Raw genomic sequence first — 9921 nt, 5'->3', positions numbered from 1 at the left:
CAGCCAAGGAGGGGAAACCCTCCCCCTGGAATTTCTTGAGGGTGGCCTAGTGCTCCCAGGTTTGGCCCATATAAAAGTGCATGAAATGTTCAATTTTCTAGTTAAAATGATGCTCTGAGGTGTTGAATTTTATATTATGGACCTGGCCTGGCCTAAATTCAATCATACAGGGACCTGATGTTTGGTTATGACATGACTTTGTAACAAAGCAAGTTGATGGCCACTAACATTCAAAGACTTAATATTGATGGTCACATTACAAATACACATTGCACAAGCTTTACAATATAATTAGATCATAACCCTGGGTGTGACCCATGCACTGCATGAGCTAAAGAGGTGCCCTTTCACTGCGAGTTATACTGTGTATGACTATGTATGTGACAAATAAACCAAACTTGAAACTTTATGTCAGTGTACAAAACCACAGACTGTAATCCCCCCCCCCCCCCCCCCATCATTCCATTCAGTGGCCAGTAAATGCTATTAAAATGGTATTGGAAATGGAGACAGAGCATGGAAAATAAATAGGCGTATTTCTTTTTTTTTCTACATTGAGATTATTTCCTTATAGTGAACAGTAATGCAGAATTACAGCTTTGTCATAACAGGTTAATATGTAATGATGCAGTTCTTTTTTTCTATCTCCATAAATTTTCTAGGAAATAGAGTTGATCTATAATAAATAGAAAATGTATGTATTATACGTTTATGTCAATTTAGCGTTATTTATTCTTGATGTCTCGGCCAATTATAGTTTTAGGAGTGATGATGACGAGACCTTTACTTGGTGACGTATACTTGGGTCTTTATTTCACGTCGTGACGTCACAGCGCAGCCCATCCCATATAAAATGAAGGGGCGGCAGTTGCTTTTTAAGACTACAGACAGTATTTACTTGTTGCGTTTGGAGAGAGTGATACTTTGCGAGTAAAGGAGGGATTAATCCAACGGACCATGATGAAAAAACCGATGAATGTAAGTTCACGTTGCTTTGTACAGGCACTAATGCTTGTATTAATATTGAATAGCACAACAATATTGATAAAAGGTGTTTAGCGTTAGGAATATTTGTTAACAGAAAAGAAACCTAAGCAGGCGTGCCACAGATAACGTTACGATATCCAATATGTATCTGCTAGTTCCGGCTAGTTATCAAAAGCGCTAATATTTCCCTACTCTGTCGGCTCCGATGTCCATTCTCTGTATATCTATATTATCGTCACAGAAATGATTAGCCTACTACAACGTGTTTTACGCATAATTTAGCTAACTTCTCGATTTCTTAGCATAGCTGAGAAAGGACTTGATAACATGCATGGTTTTACTTAGAAATCCATATTAAAAAGTTCGATATAGGTCTAATGCTTAAACATTGCTAGGTTAATTATCTCACTGCCATTTATTCAAGGCAGTTTCCGAAATTGTGACGTCCGATTACCTGGTTTTAAAACCAACAGATATTTGGCGTTTGGTCATTACGATATTATACATCTTATGAGATTGCTAATGTGTAAATTAAGATATAACTGTTCCAGGTCAAAATGGAAAAGAAAAACGTAAGAACGTTTTTTCTTTGTTCAGCGATCGTTATTTAGCAAATTCAATGATTCATAAATCAAAATAAAATTCGACAAATGGAATTTCCGATCCTGGGAAGCAGGTAGATTAGTTTAACTGTAAACAGAACAAGTTGTAGCCTACAAGTGATTATATTTGATCCAAGTGCTACATACTGGACTAAATAACTGCATTGAATTAATGCGATGATGTATCATAAAAGGAAATAAGCGATTAATGATTCCCTCAAGTTAGGTTATATTTCAGGATTGAGTATTTTTTACTGATCTATGAAGTCATCAGAGTAAGACAGACTAGTTTATACAGTGTATAAGTCTATATGAGAAAATCAGACGTTTTCTATCATGCAAGGACACACAGTCACTGACGTGAAGCTTCACCATTTTCCTACATTTTTCGTATGTATACAAAAATACTAATAGATATCCTTGTGGAGAATTCTGAGAATTGATAAACTGATGTCACTATGAACATGAATGAGTGATGTACAAGTCAGGTCCATGGAGTGCTTCAAATCTAAAGCCTCTTGGCATAATATAGTTTACAACTAATTGATTAATCAGTTGCCTTCTGTATTCTTCATTTTCTCTACTAACACAGATTAACACAGTTTGGCCCGGAGATCAGCGTCCTTCTGAGATCCCTGATGTGTCTGCCCCAGCATGAAAAGCAAGCAGGCAAGAAAAGCAAAAGGTAAATGGTTTTCAGGTGTGATTTAGTGTGGTAATATCTTACCAAATATGTGATGTACTACAGCTATTTATTGATAACAGTATAACTTGATATAATTGAGTTTTTTATAGTGGCATTTGTTTATGTGCAACCATTAGTGTCTGCCTCATAGATGCTTAAAGGGAATTTTTGTCTCTGTCTTTCACTACAGCTCTTTGCGGTGCTGGAATGGAGGAGGCAGTGAGACAGGATCTCAACGTACCTCCCTGTGGGAGAGGAGGTGGAGTAACTTCAACCTCTGGAACTGATTCTGCAGCTCTAACTGTAGAGTCATTACTCACTCTTCACACATTACCTATAGAGTTTTCACATCTGTATTTTGGATATTAAAATTTGTGATGCACAATTTAACACTAACACTTTCTGAATATCTTTTTCAGACAATGGCAAGAACAAATTTACAAGCAGTGTGAGTACAAAATCCTCTGTCAATTTGTTTTTGTGTTTACTACTTGAACAATACTCATAAGTGTGCATAATTGTAAGAATGAACATTTAAAGGATACATTCATTAAACATAGCTTAGAGAGTTGCATAACCTTTTAACTAGAGGGTCTAGCTTTTTGGTTCTTTAAAGCAAGATCAGGCTCTTGAGTTACAATAGCAGCATGTGCCTTAAGCCATGACTGTTCAGAATTTCATGACTCTACATGTTCTTTGCATTTGCATTTGACTTGTTAAAACAAGTAATCAGTTTAAGTTTAAAAAATCAGCTGTTTCAGTCTAGTCAAGCAATAACTGAAAGAATTTTGTTGGCCTTGGTTTTACACATTTGATTTTAACCTAAAATAGGTGACAAAGGAGGAGTTTGTGGAAATCTCTGGATGGCTCAAAGTAGCTTTAAAGAGGGTTCCAGCTCTTGACTCTGGTCTATTAGGGTTGAGGTCCTCAGGAAGAATCTCAATCTCCAGCAGCCCTTGTAAATGGTGCGTGGAGACAAGTAAATGTAAATGTAGAATTCTTCCTCTCAGGTGATCTGTAACCAGAGACATGTTGAGAAGAAGAGTAGCAGTTATAGCACCTCTCTAACTGAAAAGTTAGCTTGGTGAAATGCAGAGGTACTGGAATTAAAAATCCATCAGTACAATAGTAAAATGGTGTTTGCTGGATTTCTAATATAATCAAGCCCATGATTGTGTACTCTGTAGTTTATTGGGAAACATATTAATTTCAGTACTGGTTTTGATATGTGTCCTCAAGAAAAAGCAGAACATCTCAACAAGAGCCTCTCAGCACTTTCTTTGGCATCAAAAAGGACAGAATTTAACAGGATCCAAAGAGAGGTCACCTGGTCCATATCGAAAATATTACCACCGAACATAAAATATTATCTGAGCAGGAAACTTTCAGCCTCATGTCTGCTATCTTGAATGACTCCTTAAAGCAGGTGAGGGACCATTTTGATCTAATTTATTCCATTATTCAAAACAATGTTTTCCTCCATAGATGATGGGTTTATAAATCTATTAGCAGTATATACAATCTGAAACAAGATTATAAATGTTAAGACCAAGATCAGTGATCAATGATTATAATCTTGCTTACTGCTCTTGTATGTGTAATTGTTATGCTAGTTGAACTTCTCTTGTGAACTTCTTATTCCAACGCTCAGGATCTTTTTCTGACTGGAAGTTCCACTGAGGATGTTGCCCAAAACCTGCTGCTTGTGGCTTTGGACAAGATGCAGGATTTTATGCAGCTCTGCACATTGTCTGACTGGTTAAGTGGCACTCGGGTTTCTCCCATCAACAGTCACAAAAAATGGAAGAGATGCTGCCCTTTGTCACAACTGCAGCAGTGGGAGTTTTTGTTGAAAATATGAGGAGTGTCTGCAGTGAGGGAACATGATGTTATTTTAATGAATATGGCTCAGACAGACCTCTGTGGCACTTCCTACAGGCTGTGTCTAATAACATCACCTCTTCCCTGTATGACCCAATGAAACTGCTAAGGATTGTGCCAAGTTATTTGTCATATGAGGGCTCATCTGATGAAAGTTTGATCCATCTGTGCTCCAAATATGGAGAGTGATGCTGTGGAGACATCAAGTCAAGTATCTCTCCAATTCTCCCAGAGCAGCTCGTCTGCAAAATCAGGTGGCAGTGCAGGAGTATATGAAACCAAGACCTCACTGTGAAAGGGTCTTTGAGGCAATCATTTTTGACTGTACAAATGAGGATCACATCTAGGGCTACAGACACTAATGAGATAAATACACAGGATGACCTGTGAGCCTTTCCAGATTGAGGCTTCCAAGAGGGTTAGCGATATCATTGAGTGAGACCTCAGAGATCACCAAACTATCAGATACCATCAAAGCTCAAGACTCAAGCTTTAAAAATTCATATATGAGCACGTCAAGTGTCTGAAGCTAAGCTGAAAAGCCGTGCATTTGCTTCAGTACTATCAATTGTAAGTGAACTTGCTTACGTATTCAGACACACTTTTGAAGAGGATTTAGACATGACGTTAGCTCATCCTTTCACTGACCCAGAACTGTACAGATCCCAAGTTCAGCTGGTGTCAGAAAACATCCTGAGGTCCACCCAGGATAAACTCGGGGAAGGTTTCTTGACAAACCTCCTCGTGAGGGCTGATGCAGACATGTCAGCCCAAAACAGTGCCAACCTGAGCTACAAACTCCTATCAAGCGCAAAAGAACGCTATTGAATGCATTGTGTCACTACCATGCTCTGAAGTGCACAGTTCTAGAGGGATAATAACAAAATAAATCCTACAATCCTTGAATGAAAATCTGGACATTCTTTATCTAGGACAGCTTTTAACACCATTTGCGATTCATTTAGAAGCCCTGGGTGACCTTATTATTGCAGATGTTTTTGAAAGGATTACTAAAAAAGTGACGGAACAGTGCAGCCCTTGAGGAGTCTGAGTCTTCCTTGATACTGTCCAAAGAGTCCATCAAGCATTCCTTCCAGGAGCTGATCCCTTTAATGGGGAAGCTAATGCTGAAAGGGATCAATGCTCTGGATAGTGTGAAGCTACAAACAAGCTGTAGGGTGGCTCAGCCGGTGATCTCAGCTGACATCGCCGACATCTCTTATCAGTCAATGCAGGAATACACAAGCTCTAATTTGAATAGTTCTGCACAGACAGTTGGTATGCGGCTTGGTGAGAACATCTAATTGGCGGTTCAGGTTGCCCAAGTTTCTGAAGCTCAGATTCAAGGTATCTATTTTATTCTTTAAAAATCTGTCTATTTATTCCCAGTGACATCAGTAACTTTAGAGTCTGGTCTTTTGAAAAAAAAAAAAATCATTTGTACATTTTATATAGTACTATCAGCATATTTTGAATGATTTTAATCAAATTGTCTCCTCTTTGTAAAGAAACGGAAAAGCAAAGTGGGTGTTTCCACAGAGGACCGGGCGCAGGATAAACATTCCATATGGTACTTCTTTTAGTGTCTCTTTAATTCATGACAAGTATTGCGTACTTAGGTTTTTTCCAAAGCCTTTGAAATGGAAAACATTAAGGTTGCATAAACAAAAAGGTTAAATTAACAATTATTAATCTTCCTGCTGGCACACCATATACTGTATCCCCTGTACCACCAATTTATGTTTAACCAATATGGTTTTATAATATTGCTTCATGTATCAGCATTATTGGCTTAATGGTATATTTGACCAAAAAAAACAAAAACTTTATACCCATCACATCTCTAATGGTCCAGTGAAGTAGACAGCTCATAGTTCAAGTTCAAGTTCAAGTTCAAGTTCGGTTTATTCGTCACATACATAGTCATACACAGTATAACGTGCAGTGAAATGGTGGAGAGTGCTCTGTCCAAACTGAGGAAGAGAACAGGGGTGCATAGAGAAAAATATATATATGCAGATAAATATATATATTCTATGTATGTACAAAAATATATTAACAATGTATGTGCAATATATGTATATTATGATTATATACACAATGTACAATGTATATGGTTTGGTATATATGTACACAATCTACAGAATGTACAGATCCATTTTATATAGTAACATATCTACAGTTGTTGTGTAACAGGGTAATTGAGTATCTATATATACAGATGTACAGATGTACAGATATACAGTCATGTTACATGGTGGTGGTGGTCCCCACAGTTTATCAGTTTCCCTGATTCAGGGCCCGAATGGCCTGTGGGAAGAAGCTCCTCTTCAGCCTCTCTGTCTTGGTCTTCAGGGAGCGGAAGCACCTCCCTGACCTCAACAGAGTGAAGAGTCTATTGTTGGGATGGGTGGGGTCCTTCACAATTTTCCTGGCCTTGGTCTGGCACCGCTTGTAGTAGATGGTCTGCAGGTCAGGAAGTTCCGTGTGAGTGATGCGCTCTGCTGAACGCACTACCCTTTGGAGTGCTTGTCTGTCCTGCTTGGTGCTATTCCCAAACCAGACTGTGATGTTCCCCATGAGGATGCTCTCGATAGTGCAGGTGTAGAAGTTCCACAGTACTTTGGAGGGCAGTCTAAAGTCCCTTAGGCGTCTGAGGTGGTAAAGACGCTGACGAGCCTTCTTTGCCAGGGAGTTGGTATGGCAGGACCAGGACAGGTCCTGCGAGATGTGAACTCCAAGGTACCTGAAACTATCTACTCTCTCCACCGTGGTTCCACTGATCCTCACAGGTTGGTAGTGCCGCACCTGCTTCTTGCTGCAATCCACGATCAGCTCCTTTGTCTTACTGACGTTTAGGAGGAGATTATTTTCCTGGCACCAGTTTTCCAGGTGTTTAATCTCCTCCAGGTAGGTCCTCTCGTCGTTGTCCGAGATCAGACCCACGACAACGGTGTCGTCAGCAAACTTGACAATGATGTTAGAGCTGGAAGTGGCTGTGCAGTCGTAGGTGTACAGTGAGTAGAGCAGGGGGCTTAGGACACAACCCTGAGGAGCTCCAGTGCTGAGGGTGAGGGTGGATGAGGCGCAGTTGCCCACCCGTACTGATTGTGGTCTGTCTGTTAGGAAGTTGGAGATCCAGTCGCACAGGGATGTATGCAGTCCTAGATCTCCCAACTTAGTAGTGAGTAGGGAGGGGATGTAGCTAGTGATAGGGCATGATAGTTGTGTGTTTTTGGAGGAGGAGGGTGGGAATGTTTCCCCTCAATAATTTCTGCACAAACTACTCGGATGATGTGTTAGGTTAGGAGGTGTGAGCAATGTTTCCCCCCACCAAAACATACTGAAATGGATATGACCCCACTGAATTAGCCCAAGATAATTTTGTCATAGTTTTTCATGCCATGTTTTAGTTGTACAGCATGAAAGATAAGACCTTTTGTTGCATTACACACAACATCCCTCTTCCATCATCTTTGGCCTTTTGAATGTAATTTCTTCTGCTATATTTCCTCTCTTACAGGTTTATAATGTGTGTCTCCTACTCCTGTTGATGAACCATCTACCTCTTCCAGGACCATCCCTAAGACCAACAGAAAGTCTTTGTTTACCAGACTCGCAATGGCTTTCTCCACTCTCTGTGGAAAATGAGGAAAAACACTTACTTAGTTGAAGTTTCTTGAAGTTGAAAATTTGTTGTACAATTAAAGTAAAAACCAAAAATAAACAGTGTACCTTGTTCATTAAGCTACAATTCTTATTTTTATTGCACAGAAACGTAGAACTGTACCCTTTGACAAGCTCCTATAAAACACAGATTTGCTGGTTACACCTGCTTTTGGTACATGAGAGAAGGCACAAATAGCTAGTGTTGTCAGATTGGATTGTAATTTCTAGTCCAGTTGTTCACAATTTTACCAAATGTATGGAAAATTGCCAGAACCAAAATGCAGCAATAACAGTACTGTACAATAGCTTCCTTAACCAAACTTGGCAATAACAACTAACCATTATCTCCTAGTTCTACCCTATGTTCTCTAAACCATGACAGTAAAAACCTTGAAAGTAATACCATTCAAGCACCTATACATGCAGAGAGAGAACTACAAAATGTTAACAATAATTGTTAAAATATAAAATTTACTTGTAAAGCACTTTCTTAAACAGTTTACAAAGTTCTTTACAGAAATAAAGGTTAGAAGGATAAAAGAGCTTAGAACATCCTGAGGTGATGGACACAAAAAAAAAGTTATAAAACAATTAAATATGTTAAGTATGATTGGTTAAATATGATTGATTTAAGTAGAAGACATCTGACTTTAATGAAAAATAAATGAAAAAATGAAATTTTTTGATGAATGAAAATACAAAGATATGTTTTAATATCACATGGTTTCATCATCAATAAACTGAAATCTGTCATTTGTGGGAGTCCACTGTCTTATTTGTAACCACGCCCTCCTTGTTAGCACACACTTGCATGTTGCTGCGTTTGTCTGTATTTAAACTGTGGGATTGTGCCTCTTTGTCTGTCTTTGTTCTTGATTATGTTCACGTTAGTGTTGCATGTTGTGTTTGTGAGTTGTATCAGTAATGATTCAATGTTTATTCAAATATAATTCACAAGAAACAAACTTAGCCATTTCCCACTGGTATTGTGGCATCCCTCAATAATAGTAATCTATTGAATTTCTAACAAAAGTTTGTAAAAAAAAAAAAAAAAAAAAAAGTTTTTTAAAAATGCAGTTTTTTCTAATTTTCTTAATGATTGTTTCATGCAGAGTAGCCATGGCAGCTGAGTTGGGAAGAGGCTCGGTAATATGATATCCCTCGAGAACGTCCATTAAGGGCAATGGAGAAAAGCTGGCTGGGATGGAGGTGTGGTGGGCTACAGGAGGGAACATCGGGGTGGTAGGAGTAGCCGTGGCAGCTGAGTTGGGAAGAGGCTCAGTAATATGATATCAGGTGTAGGTGTACCTTGGCAGAAAGAGACTAGATTATTAGGCATGTTCTGGTATGAGGGTGTGTAAATTAGGGAACAACTATAATGTACAATGATGGACTCCGGCAGATCTAGCTATGGCAGCACAGCTAAAAGGATAAAGCCAGAAGGAAACACAAGCATGAGGGCACCCTGGAACATCAGCACTCTGCTGCTCTCAGTCAACAAACTTGAGTGACAAAAGAAGTGACAGCATCATCACATCCGTTTACCATAACTCTCAATGCCCATGGAGCCCCAGATATACACCTTTACCTAAGAAATGTATAGAGCTAATTTTACTGCCAAAACCTCACAAATAAACAGAACATATTGTGTAAATTTCATTTCATTTGTCTGCCTGGTTGTCAGCCTGTGTTTGTTTACTATGATGACCAGACTTCCCTGAATAAAAATCCCCCTTCTCTCTTAGTTTCTGGATTGGTGTGGCAGTCCCTGTTCCTCTGACCAATGATAACTAATAAACCATGTTTGAACTTGATAGTGTATTTCAACAACTTTTTTCATTAAAAGAAGCTATCCCCTAGCTTGCTATTTCACCATCTGTGCTGGTTGTGAGTGCACTATTACAGACCATATCCATTTATGGAAATTGGGGATGGGATGGCCACCGTTTCAAATTTTAATTATTCAGATAACAGTGTATGATTAAATCTTTTGGAGATGTCATTTTGTGTGACTAAATCTTTTGGAGATGTCAGAAAAGTTTTGTCCAGGAAAAGTTTGATTTGTATAAACTGAGTCATGGTTTCTACTTTGGACGA

The 9921-nt window shown here is 38.8% G+C and overlaps 1 long non-coding RNA gene across 6 annotated transcripts; it reads left to right on the top strand.

Annotated features, from left to right (window-relative positions):
• Window positions 1–848: 848 nt before the first annotated feature.
• Window positions 849–8577, top strand: LOC113578435 (uncharacterized). Of its 6 annotated transcripts, none has more exons than XR_014117969.1 (8): window positions 849–978; window positions 2182–2274; window positions 2465–2533; window positions 2694–2722; window positions 3514–3700; window positions 3926–5502; window positions 5664–5725; window positions 7679–8577. It is a non-coding gene; the product is annotated as an uncharacterized LOC113578435 (long non-coding RNA). The 6 variants fall into 6 exon arrangements; XR_003410744.3 differs by having other exon boundaries at window positions 2465–2577; XR_014117972.1 differs by lacking the exons at window positions 3514–3700; window positions 3926–5502.
• The last annotated feature ends 1344 nt before the right edge of the window (window positions 8578–9921 follow it).

This window comes from Electrophorus electricus, chromosome 2 (genome assembly GCF_041902795.1).
Source record: "Electrophorus electricus isolate QZ-2024a chromosome 2, ASM4190279v1, whole genome shotgun sequence".
In the NCBI taxonomy this organism is placed as follows: Eukaryota; Metazoa; Chordata; class Actinopteri; order Gymnotiformes; family Gymnotidae; genus Electrophorus; species Electrophorus electricus.
Note: the sequence above shows the minus strand (reverse complement) of the source record. Positions and strands in the feature narration are given on the sequence as shown.